Below are 11,755 nucleotides of genomic sequence, written 5' to 3'. Positions count from 1 at the left end.
CTACTTGGTGTTCCTTTATTTCCTAACCCACCACTGGATGACCTCTAAAAGTGTGGTTTTGGGGTTTTTGAACTATTCAATCAATATAAAGGAAATGCATTCAAGCAATGGAAACTCTTATCTTGTTTTGTTCTCCAGGTGAAAAAGAGAATTGAAACCTGAGAATCTGAGGTCATATTAGAATAACCAAAAAGATCCTATACCTACATGTTTTTGCTAGAGGTTAACTCTGCCTTTGCAAGCACAAGTTCTGTGTTCAAAGGTATTTTTGGAAGGTGTAAAAAAATGGTACTTCTACATTTTTTTAGCTTTTTTTTACACCACACTATACTACAGAGTGTAGCCGACATGAGAGTTATCAATAACAATATAAGGAAGAGTTGAGAATTTTGAAGGTAAATGTAACAAATTAGTGTTTGAGAATATGAGAGGTAGTGACTAAATGCTGAAGAAGTGAACTTCTTGAATGCAAAATGGGACATCTGTTCCTTTGCTTTCCAGTCTGCTTGGGGTTTTTTTCTGTCAGTTTGTAGCATTTTCTCCATTCCACCGACAGCATCCCAGTTTTCCTCCCTTCACTGCAACTGTTTCAGCTTAGCAACCTCCTGCCTTCCTGTCTCAGAGCGTATTTTCACATTGCTTGCCTAACAAATGACAGTGTGGCATTGTTTCTGCTTGTTCCAAAATATCACTTTTCTTTTTTTCTTTTCTCTTTCAATAGGGGTTCCACATGTGCTCAGGGACCACTGTGGACTCCTTAAATTTACTCAGCAAAAGCAGCATCAGCACATCAGCCTGTGCCATATATGAAAGGTGTGGTGGAGCAGGGGCAGGCAGAGATCTGTCTGGCTCAGCTGGTCTCCCCAGTCTAGGGAACACCTCACACTCCTTGGATACCAAACTTAGTGTGGCATCACAGTGATCACAGGGATTGCTGGAGGGTCTGCACAGACACTGTGTGAGGCTACAACACATGGGAGGGCACCAAGCAAAAAGATCTAAGGGAAATTGACCCCTGAATAAGATGAAATCACAGAATCCGAGAATCACTGATGTGGGAAAAGCCCTCCCAGCCCATGGAGTCCAAGCTGTGCCCAATCCCCACCCTGTACCCAGCCCAGAGCACTGAGTGCCACCTCCAGCCCTTCCTTGGACTCCTCCAGGCATGGGCACTCCAAAGCTCCCTGGGCAGCCCCTGCCAAGGCCTGAGCACCCTTTCCATGCAGAAATTCCTGCTGCTGTCCAAGCTGAGCCTCCCCTGGCCCAGCCTGAGGCCGTTTCCCCTTGTCCTGTCCCTGTTCCCTGGGAGCAGAGCCCGACCCCCCCGGCTGCCCCCTCCTGTCAGGGACTTGTGCAGAGCCACAAGGTCCCCCCTGAGCCTCCTTTGCTCCAGGCTCAGCCCCTTTCCCAGCTCCCTCAGCCGCTCCTGGGGCTCCAGCCCCTTCCCAGCTCCGTTCCCTGCCCTGGACACGCTCCAGCCCCTCCAGGGCTCTCTGGCCGGGAGGGCCCAGAACTGGACACAGCCCTGAGGTCCCTCAGCAGGGCCAGCACAGGGGACGGGCCCTGCCCTGGGCCTGTGGCCACCCCATGGCTGGCTCAGCCCAGTGGCCACTGGCCTTGTGCCCTCCTGGGCACCCCTGGGCTCTGGTCCAGCCACTGGCACAGCACCCCCAGGGCCTTTCCTGATGGACCCTTTCCAGCCCCTCTGCCGCAGCCTGGAGCTGCAGGGCTTGGGGTGAGCCCAGGGCAGGACGCGGCACTTGGCCTTGCTGAACCTCAGCACATGGATCCAGCCTGTGCTGATCCCTCTGCAGAGCTTCCCACCCTCCCACCTGGTTTAGTGTTTTCTGAAAAGTTACTGAGGTTGCCCCCAGTCCCTTCGTCCAGTTCATCCAGATCATCAGTGGAGATCTTAAATAGCAATAAATGATACAGCCCCTCAAGCATCCTGGAAAGGACTGTTTGGGTGCAAGGAACATCCAACTTCACAGCATGTCTGAGCCACACAATCCACCCAGCACCATTGTTTTCCCTGCCCAGTCTTCCTCCCAACAGAGTTTACCTACCTGGCTCAAAATCCAAGACTTGACATCCCAACATATATAAAATCCAATTCAGAGTTCCCATTAAAAACCACAAAAGGATGCCACAGAAGGTGCTGTAAAAACAAAGAAAAAGAAACAGACTGGGGGCTTTTGAAATCAAAATCCATAGTTATGACAAGTCTGTAAACAAATTAAAGGAGGAGAGAAAAGTATGTATCAAAGAGACAATAAGTATGAGTATTTTTAGTGCTCCCCATGTTCAAACTGGCACCAGCTTATCCAGCCCAATGTCAAGGCTGGATAGCAATGGATTGCAGACATCAGAGACAGGTTTTACAGGGGGACTGTGAACCAGAGAGGGAATGACACAGAACAAGGATGTTGTAGGACAGAAATTCACACTCCCAAAGCAGCTACTTGTAAAAAAAGACATAGAAGTGATGGTGTGAAATGTGTGTGGCGGGATCAGATGATTAAGACAAACATGTATGGGCACAGCAAAACTCACAGCAGTGATCTCAGGATGGGACATCACAGCATTCCTCATGCCAAGGGCTCAGAAAGATGAAAACAAAACAAAACAAAAAAACCAACCCTGTATTTTTATATTTTTATAGAGGAGAGATTTAAACCAGGTGAGGTGGTGAAGCCAATGACAGGTGGTGCTGATAAGTCTCATTGGGATATAATTGATGATCTATTATCTACAATTTACATTTCTGAGGTAATTTCTTTCTAAGAGAACAAAATGTTCCAGGAGCAGAATAAATATTGTGTTCCATTCATTAGTGACACAAACTCAAACAGATGCCTTATCTCTAATTAACACATATCCTCTAAAATTATTCACATGTGCTCCTTCCTGGGATTGTTTTCCAAGAACAGGTGAATGATGTCTCAGATTAAACAGTTTCACATAACATCCTCTTAGTTTCTGTACTCTCAGGCACACTCACCAGTTCCTCTTAGTTATTCTCCTCTTTATACTGGCAAATCAATCAAAATCAATTAAATGCTTATAAAATCTTAACCTTGATACAAATGCATTGAAGAATCTTAACTAAAAAACCCAATTTGCATAATTTTTGTCATAGAAATAAGTTAATAATAGCACAGAACAGAGAACTTTCCAATAGAGAAAGAAAAAATTGCTGTCATGGCTGCTTAATAATTTTCACTGTTAGAATATTTAAACCAATGCTTTGTTGTAAAGGTAATGCCCAACTTGAACATGTTTCAGTAAGTACCTAAAAGGTAATTTAATGGCAATATTTTAGGACAGGTCTCATTATTATACTATGATGTGGAAGTCAGGGTTCTCCACCTAGATCATAAATCAAGATAGCCAATTAAAAGATGCAAACTGAATATCGGATGTAATTTAAATTTGGTGACCTTAAAACACTAAATATGGTTAACTGAAAAGATGCTGCAGGCATAAGAGGCTTTGTTATGAGCCTCAGATCAACAGCAAAACTCACAGCAGTGATCTCAGGATCTCACTTTTATTTTAGCTATCTTTGCAGACATTCCTAATGCTGCTTTCCCTTTGAGACATGACAGCATTTTGTTACATGGGCAGAAGCAAAAACCCACTCAAATTGCCCACTTCCACAGTTAAAGTTATTTGTCTTTTGCTGACTGCCTAGCTGTGTGAAAACAATCTCTTCTTACATTTACCCAAGGGGAAAGTCAGCCTCCTCCCCCTCTGCTTGGGATTCTTCCAGAAGCTGGAAAAAGGGAAACACTGTCCCCATCTCTAGAAAGGGTGGAAAGGAGGAGCCTGGGAACCACTGCCCTGTCAGCCTCCCCTCTGTGCTGGGAAGATCCCAGGACAGCCCCTCCTGGAAGCTCTGCTGAGGCTCACAGAGCACAGGGAGGTGATTTGGGACAGCCAGCATGGCCTCACCAAGGGAAAATCCTCCTGACCAACCCCATGGCCTTCTTTGGTGGGGACACCCCATCAGTGGGCAAGGGAAGGGCCACGGATGCGATTTATCCGGAATTCTGGAAAGCCTCTGACAGGGGTCCCCACAACATCCTTCTCTCTGGACTGGAGACAGCTGGATTGGATGGATGGAAGGTTGGATGGATGAGGACATGGTTGGACAGTCACAGCCAGAGGGTCGTGGTCAATGGCTAAGAGTCCTGATGGACACCAGTGGCCAGTGGGGTCCCTCGGGGGTCTGTATTGGGACCAGTGTGTTTAGTAACTTCATCAACAGATGAAGGGACTGAGTGCAGCCTCAGCAGGTTTGCAGGGGACACCAAGCTCAGAGTGCAGTGACAACCCTGAGGGATGAGGCCACCCAGAGGGACCTGGACAAGCTGAAGCAGTGGGAATCTCAGGAGGTTTAACAACACCGAGTGCTGGGGCTGTACCTTGGCTGGGGCTGTACCTCGGCTGGGGCAACCCCCAGGATCAGTCCAGGCTGGGGATGAGCAGAGGCAGCAGCCCTGGGGAGAACCCTTGGAGGGAGCACGCGGTAATGGCGGCTTGGCCGAGCTGGGAAAGGATGGAACAAAGGCTTCACAAACCCCCTGGGCAGCTGATCCTGGTGCCCCAGCAGGACCCTTGGGAACAGCAGGCTGGAACAACAGGGATGAGCACAAAATCCCAGGTGGCAGATGACATATATCAAACTCTGGAGCTGCAGCGGGAACCCCGGGACATCCGGGCAGGCAGGGCAGCGGGGCTACAGTGTGGCGAAGACTCAGAGCAGTGGCAAAGGAACGGTGAGGGCGGGGTAGCCACGACCTGGCTCCCAGTGGGGCAGGAAAAGGCGGGCTCGGGATCCCAGGGTTTTCCCCTGAGGCACCCCAGCAGATAGTGAAAAAGTCCCTCTTTTAGTGAGGTCGGGTGTTAAATAGAGTCCCAGTGCAACGGCTGCTCCAGTGAGCAAGCTGCACTCACGGTAGAAGGAAGGCAGCAGACGGCAGAAAACCCGCAGCGGCGATGAATTCTCTATACAACGATGGCAGCCTTCTTTCCCCTCTGAAGGTCAGGAGAACAAGAGAGCTAGGGGCTTCACCCAACCCCTTTTTCCCAGTCCAAATCTCATGGCATCTCTGCCCTACATGAGAAAACCTCAGGTGAGAGAGTAGCCAGCTGGACCCCTCCCCCTGTGGCCAGGTCTTTTTATCTCTCTTAAGTACTCAGTAATTTGTCTCCTGGCAACCCGTATGAGAAAATTCTTTAAGAGAAAGAGAAAAACAAAAGGAGAACTCCTAAAACCCCAACAGCAACAATCAGAGGGAAGTCTGGTTCAGATTCCCAGAATGCCTGTGGGTAACATGGATGCCGTCAGGTGCTCAGAGAGGTTATGCACACACAGCCACCCCGGTAACCTCACACAGGTAATTCCTTGGCTATTCTCACCCAAAATCAAATGCCCTGGAGGCACACACTGAACTTCCACATCCTCCCAAGCTACCAAGGCATTGGTGGGTGAGAGCTGGACATGCCTTGGTCCCCAGATCTCCCCAGTGTGCCCTGGGCTGATTCCCCAGTGTGGACAGCAGGGGAGGGAGGGATTCTGCCCCTCTGCTCTGCTCAGGTGAGACCCCACCTGCAGAGCTGCCCCAGCCCTGGGGCCCAGCACAGGAAGGACCTGGAGCTGCTGGAGAGAGTCCAGAGGAGGCTCCAGGATGAGCAGAGGGATGGAGCAGCTCTGCTGGGAGGAAAGGCTGGGAGAGCTGGGATTGTTCAGCCTGAAGAGGAGAAGCTCTGGGGTGACCTCATTGTGGCCTTCCAGGGCCTGAAGGAGCTACAAGAAAGATGGAGAGAGTCTCTTTACAAGGGATGGAGGGACAGGACACAGGGAATGGCTTCCCAGTGCCAGAGGGTAGGGATAAATGGGATATTGGGAAGGAATTGTTCCCTGGGAGGGTGGGCAGGCCCTGGCACAGGGTGCCCAGAGCAGCTGTGGCTGACCCTGGATCCCTGGCAGTGTGCAAGGCCAGGTTGGACATTGGGGCTTGGAGCAGCCTGGGACAGTGGAAGGTGTCCCTGCCCATGGCAGGGGGTTAGAATGGAATGGGCTTTTAGGTCCCATCCAACCGAAACTCTTCTGGGATTCTGCTGATTCTCAAGGCACAAGCAGTGCACACCAGGATCCCCTGCTCTCTCCAAAGTCCTGCTGCACTGACTAGCACGCACAGAAAGCCTCGGGCTGTCATATTTGCTCAGTGTAGAATGCCTAAATCCAGGGATTTGTGACCTAACCTGTTTGTGTTTTAGAAGTTCAGGTATAGGAGGAGGGGCGGGATCTTTGCTGCCACAGAAAAGCAGCACCTCCTGCCAAGGCGTTTCCTGCTTTATTTCATTCAGTTGGAGCAGGTTAATCCAATGCTCGTTCATTGAAAGTGCCCTTCTTGGGTTTCTTCACGCCACTTTAGCTGTCAACTTTATTCCTTCCTATATATAAAAATACTGTTTCCTATTTATCCTAAACAACAGCTCATTCTGCTCCCCAGCTTGGCAAGCTGTCACTTGCAAACACTAACACAAAGCCCAGCCTCGGAGAGGTTTAAAATAACGATCCGAGAGAGCTGCAGATGAGCCATGATGCACCCCCAAGGCTCTGCAGAACTCTCCAGTGAAAATTAACACTTCATTTGCTAAGAAAGCTTGGTGGAAAACCCTGCCACTTGTGCCCCTGCCACATCCACCGCCTCACCACAGACCGAAACCCCGGGGAATTCCATCCCACTCGGTGGGATTGAATTGAGAAGCCCCAATGAATGGAAAAGGGTCACGTGGCTGAACAAGATTCCACCTGGCAGAAGGCTTTAATTAAACTTGAACTGATGAAGTCAGACACAGTAAAACAGTTTGGGTTTTTACAATAAAATACGGGATCAACCACAGCAGTGACTGTTACAGACTCAAGGAAACAATGGCTTGGATGAGCTGGAACATAAGGAATTATTCTACTGAGGCTCAACATGTCACTGAGGAGTTTTTCCCATCCTGGGACTTCATGTGCCCAAGGCTACCTGGACATGATAAACACCTGATGCACATGAGCACAGCACTTGCCTAAGCTTTGTGGACATCACAATGCCCAGGCTCAAACAAAGACATAGCCTAGAAAAAGCTTCACAGGTCCCAAAAAAGCAGTTTTGGGTGGACCAAAAGTATTTGGGAATATTTTATATTTTACAAAAAAAAACCTTAAAAAAAATCTGAAAAAAGCAAAATATTTTAGTTTTCCAATTTCAAGCATGTCCCAAAAAAATAATTTCAGTTAGAAATTTTGAAATTGAAGTTTATTTCATTTTTGAAGGCTAAACATATCAAAAGTGGCCCCACCAAAATAATTCTTCCTGTTTTTCTGGAGGTGAAGGAGAAGAGAAGAGAAATGAAGGCTGGGTAGTTGTTAGGAATATAAACTTCAGAATTTATTTTTCTGGTACATTCAACAATTTGAAAAAAAGCCAACAAAAACCCCAACTCAATTATCTCAATTTTACAGTTTGATTTTTGATCACAGACTCTGAAAGTAGAATTCAGATATTAAATAGCAAAATAAGAGTTACTAACTACCAGTAAATAGGACCTTGTCATATAAGACAAGCACAAAGTTATTAAAATGTGAAAACAGGAACAGGCCAAGAGTATATTCCCCTTCCCCACTTGCAGTCCTTGTCATGAGGAGGGGTTGTTTTCATCCCATGTTTCAGTTTTTGGTGCAGTGGAAGGTATCTGAATGTTAATCCCCACCTTGTGCCTGAACCACGGGGCTCTGTAGGGTTGTTCTGACCTTTTCAATATTCTGCATTCACCCTTTCAGCTCTCCCATTAAAACTCACCAGCCATAAGTGAGGCAAGGGAATGGACAGCGAGGACTGGAAATGCACTCCAGGAAAATCTACTGAAGAAGGAATATCCAATCCATTCCTCTGACAAAGATGAAAGGAGACTGGAAAATGTCACTAAACTAATTCATTCTCCTGAGAAAGCCAATAAGGAAAAAAATGTTAGACTCCTCTGCTTGTAACTCCCATAGACCTGGCTTGGATGCTCCAATGAAACCACCAGAATTTACAGCCTTTGGAAAAATCTATGTGTAAATCGGCCAGGCTTATGATGAATTTCAAGGATTTGAAGTTACTGCTCAAGAAAAACAAAGCATGACAAAGAATCCTCAACAAACACACCTCCCCCTCCATCACAGCCCTTTTCACCGACAAAATATTCTTTAGGACAGAGAGTTTGGGGAATAGTGACCTAATCATGGCAGCTTCTCCTTTCCCTGGCAGGCCCCCCCTCCCTAAGGTACCATTTTCTCACTGTTTTATAAGTAACTGTGAATTTTAGGTTCTCCTCTTTGCCTTGGCACAGTTTCAGATGCAAGGGGTCCCCATTCCAACCATTCTTATCATTAGCAGAGCTGACACAGAGTCCTCCCCGAGCTGAAAGGGGAATTAATCTCTCCAGAAGGTGTAAGAGTTTTGCATTTCCAAATCACTTCTTTATGCTGCTTTCTCTGTTTCCTGGGATTAAAGAGGGATTGTGCTGTAGGGGTGATCAATTCCTGTAAGGATGCAACACATAGTCCTGCCTTGAGATCCCATTTTCTTTTTAAAAACCTGGCAAAATCCCTTTTAAAATCATGATGGAAATACTTTTTCATGAATAAAAATGAGCCCAAGCAGTAATGTGCCAACAAAGTACAGATTTCCTGAGAGCAGTTCTCAAATTAATGAAGAAAATACCCATTTTTACTCCTCTAAACATTACAATTTTTCATTTGCTATACCTATTATAACTCCTCACAGTTAAAAGGTCAGGAATCAGTGTCATTATCAAGTCTAAGCCTGAAAAGAAGGAGAGGTGAGCTTATTTAATTCTTTTTGCATGCTCTTCAGTGCTTGATAAATCAGTATTTTCCTTCCAAGCAGTGATTTCTGTGCAGATACAAAGCAGCCAGATCCCAGGCTGAGACTTTTCAGACCTGCCCAAATTGAAGTTACGTGGTTATTAGTGCTTAGAGCAATGTGACCCAGAGCAGTCATTGACTGAAGATGTTCCTCTCAGAGGTGACACAGAGCCTGTCTCCCCAGAGCAGGGCTTTGGGCCAGCAAGTGACAGCACTCAGGGAGCAAAAACTCCTGCCCAGGTGTGTGGGAGGACAGGTGAAGTCTGTATTAGTGGGGCTGAACGAGTCAGCCAAATATGTGCCAGAATCAGCAGGCCAGATAATGAATCTTTAGACTTTGCATTTGCTGAAGCCACACTTTTGAATCTGACTCACCAGTTCCTGCCTGTGCTAACCCCTGTGTGAGAAGCCATAATTTCCTCATAACCACTCAGCAACAGGCAGTGATTATCCCATCGTTCATCCCATCTCCACAAAACACATCCGTGCTCACTGCCCACACCCCCTGCCTGCTCTCCCCACTGCTCTGCGCTCCAGGGTAAGGAACTGAGGGACATCAAGGACCTGGGGGGAGCATTCTCCACTCTCTTAATTCACAGTGCCCTCCATCCTTCTCCTCTCTTGGGGACAAGCCAAGAATCCGACATCAAGAGACATTTCTGCTTGGCTCCTTCCTCTCAAGCCTGCTCAGAAGATGAGCTGACCCCTCACTAACACCTTCTGGACACGCTCACTGTGCTTCTTCCCTTATACGTCCAGGCCTGGCATGGGGAAAATCAGTGATTCAGATCATTCATGCACCTTCTGAAATCCCTCTCCTTGCTGCTGTGCTTCAGACTGGTGTAACTCAGCGTAAGGGCCAAATGATTCAGCTCATCCCAGTGAGTCCCACCCACCACATTGCCCTGAAGGGAGCTATATTCTGTTATACAGCTTCATGAGCAAATGTTTTTAATACTTCAAACCTAGGCTTTGGTGTATAGCTGGGGTAGCACGCCCAGCTAGAGCATCTCCATCTTAAATTGACCAGCTGTCGCAAAAATACAACTCCTTTTACTTGAGAACTGTTCTCAGCTCTTAATTTACACATTTCTAGTGAATTCTCACCCTCCCATTCAATCCAGAGGCATTTTTCCTTTTTGTTAACAATGTTCCAGCCTATTTACATCTTGTTTGCAGCCAATTTTCTGTTACAGAAGGTTTAAAAAGCCTCCATTGAAGCCTTTATTGTTTTTCCAACCTTCCTGTACTGTCCATCTCACTTTTCTTTCATAGATCAACAAACAAGACTCTCCGTTTCAAAAATCTCAGGTGCTTTCAGTCTCAGTCATTTGTAATAGCAATCACTGAGTGTCCTAATGAAAGGCCATCCTAACTAGAGCAAATCAGACTGGAAAAGGGAAAAAAGCAACCACACAGCCCTCACTGCAGGATCCTCATCCCTCTTCCTGTTTTCTGAGAGGTCCAGTTGCTTTCCCCTCTCTCCTTGTTCTTTGCATGCCTCTTCCAGCCCTTTCACTTCAAAATATCCAGCTGAGCCCCTGTCCATGGATGAAGTTCTTCTCAGCTGGGCCTGTGGCTTTTCCCTGCAGAGGCAGTAATTTTAATTATCTGCTTTTTCTCACTGATTTGCAGAGCCTGTGACCACCACTGGCTCATTAATACACACATACAGGTAAGTGTCCAGAAATAGACTCCACTGCACAGCACACATTTTCCCTGTGAGTATTTTGGTTCTTTAGGAATACGTTTCTCTGTTATCATCACATCTCCTGCATGAGCCTGATGCAACTCTGGTTGTCCTGGTTTTCAGTCAGTCGATACTGGAATCAATATAAATGTGACACTGTGGCGGGAAGAGCCAAGTGGCATGTGGAAATGGAGTGAATATCAGCTTGGTCTCCTTCCTGAATCCAGGGGTGTATAAAGCCTGCAAGGGATGTAACACCACAGAATCACAGAGGGCAAAGTGCTCTGCTGCTTCTCGCGTTTTTTTTCATGAACTTTGGGGCTCCAGCCCACAAAATAAAAGAAATGAAATTTACAAACTGTTAATACAGAACCAACCTGATTAGAAACATTATCCTGCTGGAAGAGATGCACTTCCCATGTGCCAAAATCCCTGCAATAAAAACAACGCCCTTTTCCAGCCTCAGGTAAGGGAGGAGTAACAACACACAAGAGCTGCCTTCAGAGGCATCATTCCCTCAACTTTCACCCAAGACCAAAAATTCAAGTGATAGTGACTACATTTTTTTCCACATTGACTGTTTTTTTCTTTTCCAACACATTTAGAAAAGAAATCCCTTGGCAGACACAGAGATCCTGGCTGAAGAAGAGGTCTGGTTTCTGTGAGTATCGAAGAGGAATGATTTTTAAAAGATGAAAAACAGACAGTCTAAATAATTCTCTTTTTTTCCTTCTCAACTATAGAGCAATTTATTAATGTGACCTTATGTGCATTTAATCATCTGAACAATTGTCTTTTTCTGCTGGAAAAAAAAAGAAATACAATTTTCTAATTCCAAACCAAGACCTCCCACAGTTCACTTCCATATGCAGAGGAAAACAACCCAGTCCTCCGTGCTTTCCTGGCTGATGTTCATCACACCTATCCTTTGGCCTACTGCAGCTACAGCAGAAAATGCCAATGAGGAACTTTCCAGAAGTCAGGTTCAGGAAGCTTTTTGTGCTCTAACACAAACCATCATCATCCTGTACAAACATAACGGTCAAGGTATAAAGCCCAGCCAAACCAGGCTCCAAAACCACATTTTTTTAAGTGTCATTTTCACTCCTTCACGAAGCATAATTGACTTTTCCAGA

Source organism: Aphelocoma coerulescens, chromosome 6, assembly GCF_041296385.1.
Source record: "Aphelocoma coerulescens isolate FSJ_1873_10779 chromosome 6, UR_Acoe_1.0, whole genome shotgun sequence".
NCBI lineage: Eukaryota > Metazoa > Chordata > Aves > Passeriformes > Corvidae > Aphelocoma > Aphelocoma coerulescens.
The sequence above is the reverse complement of the archived record's forward strand: the minus strand, read 5'-3'. Positions refer to the sequence as shown.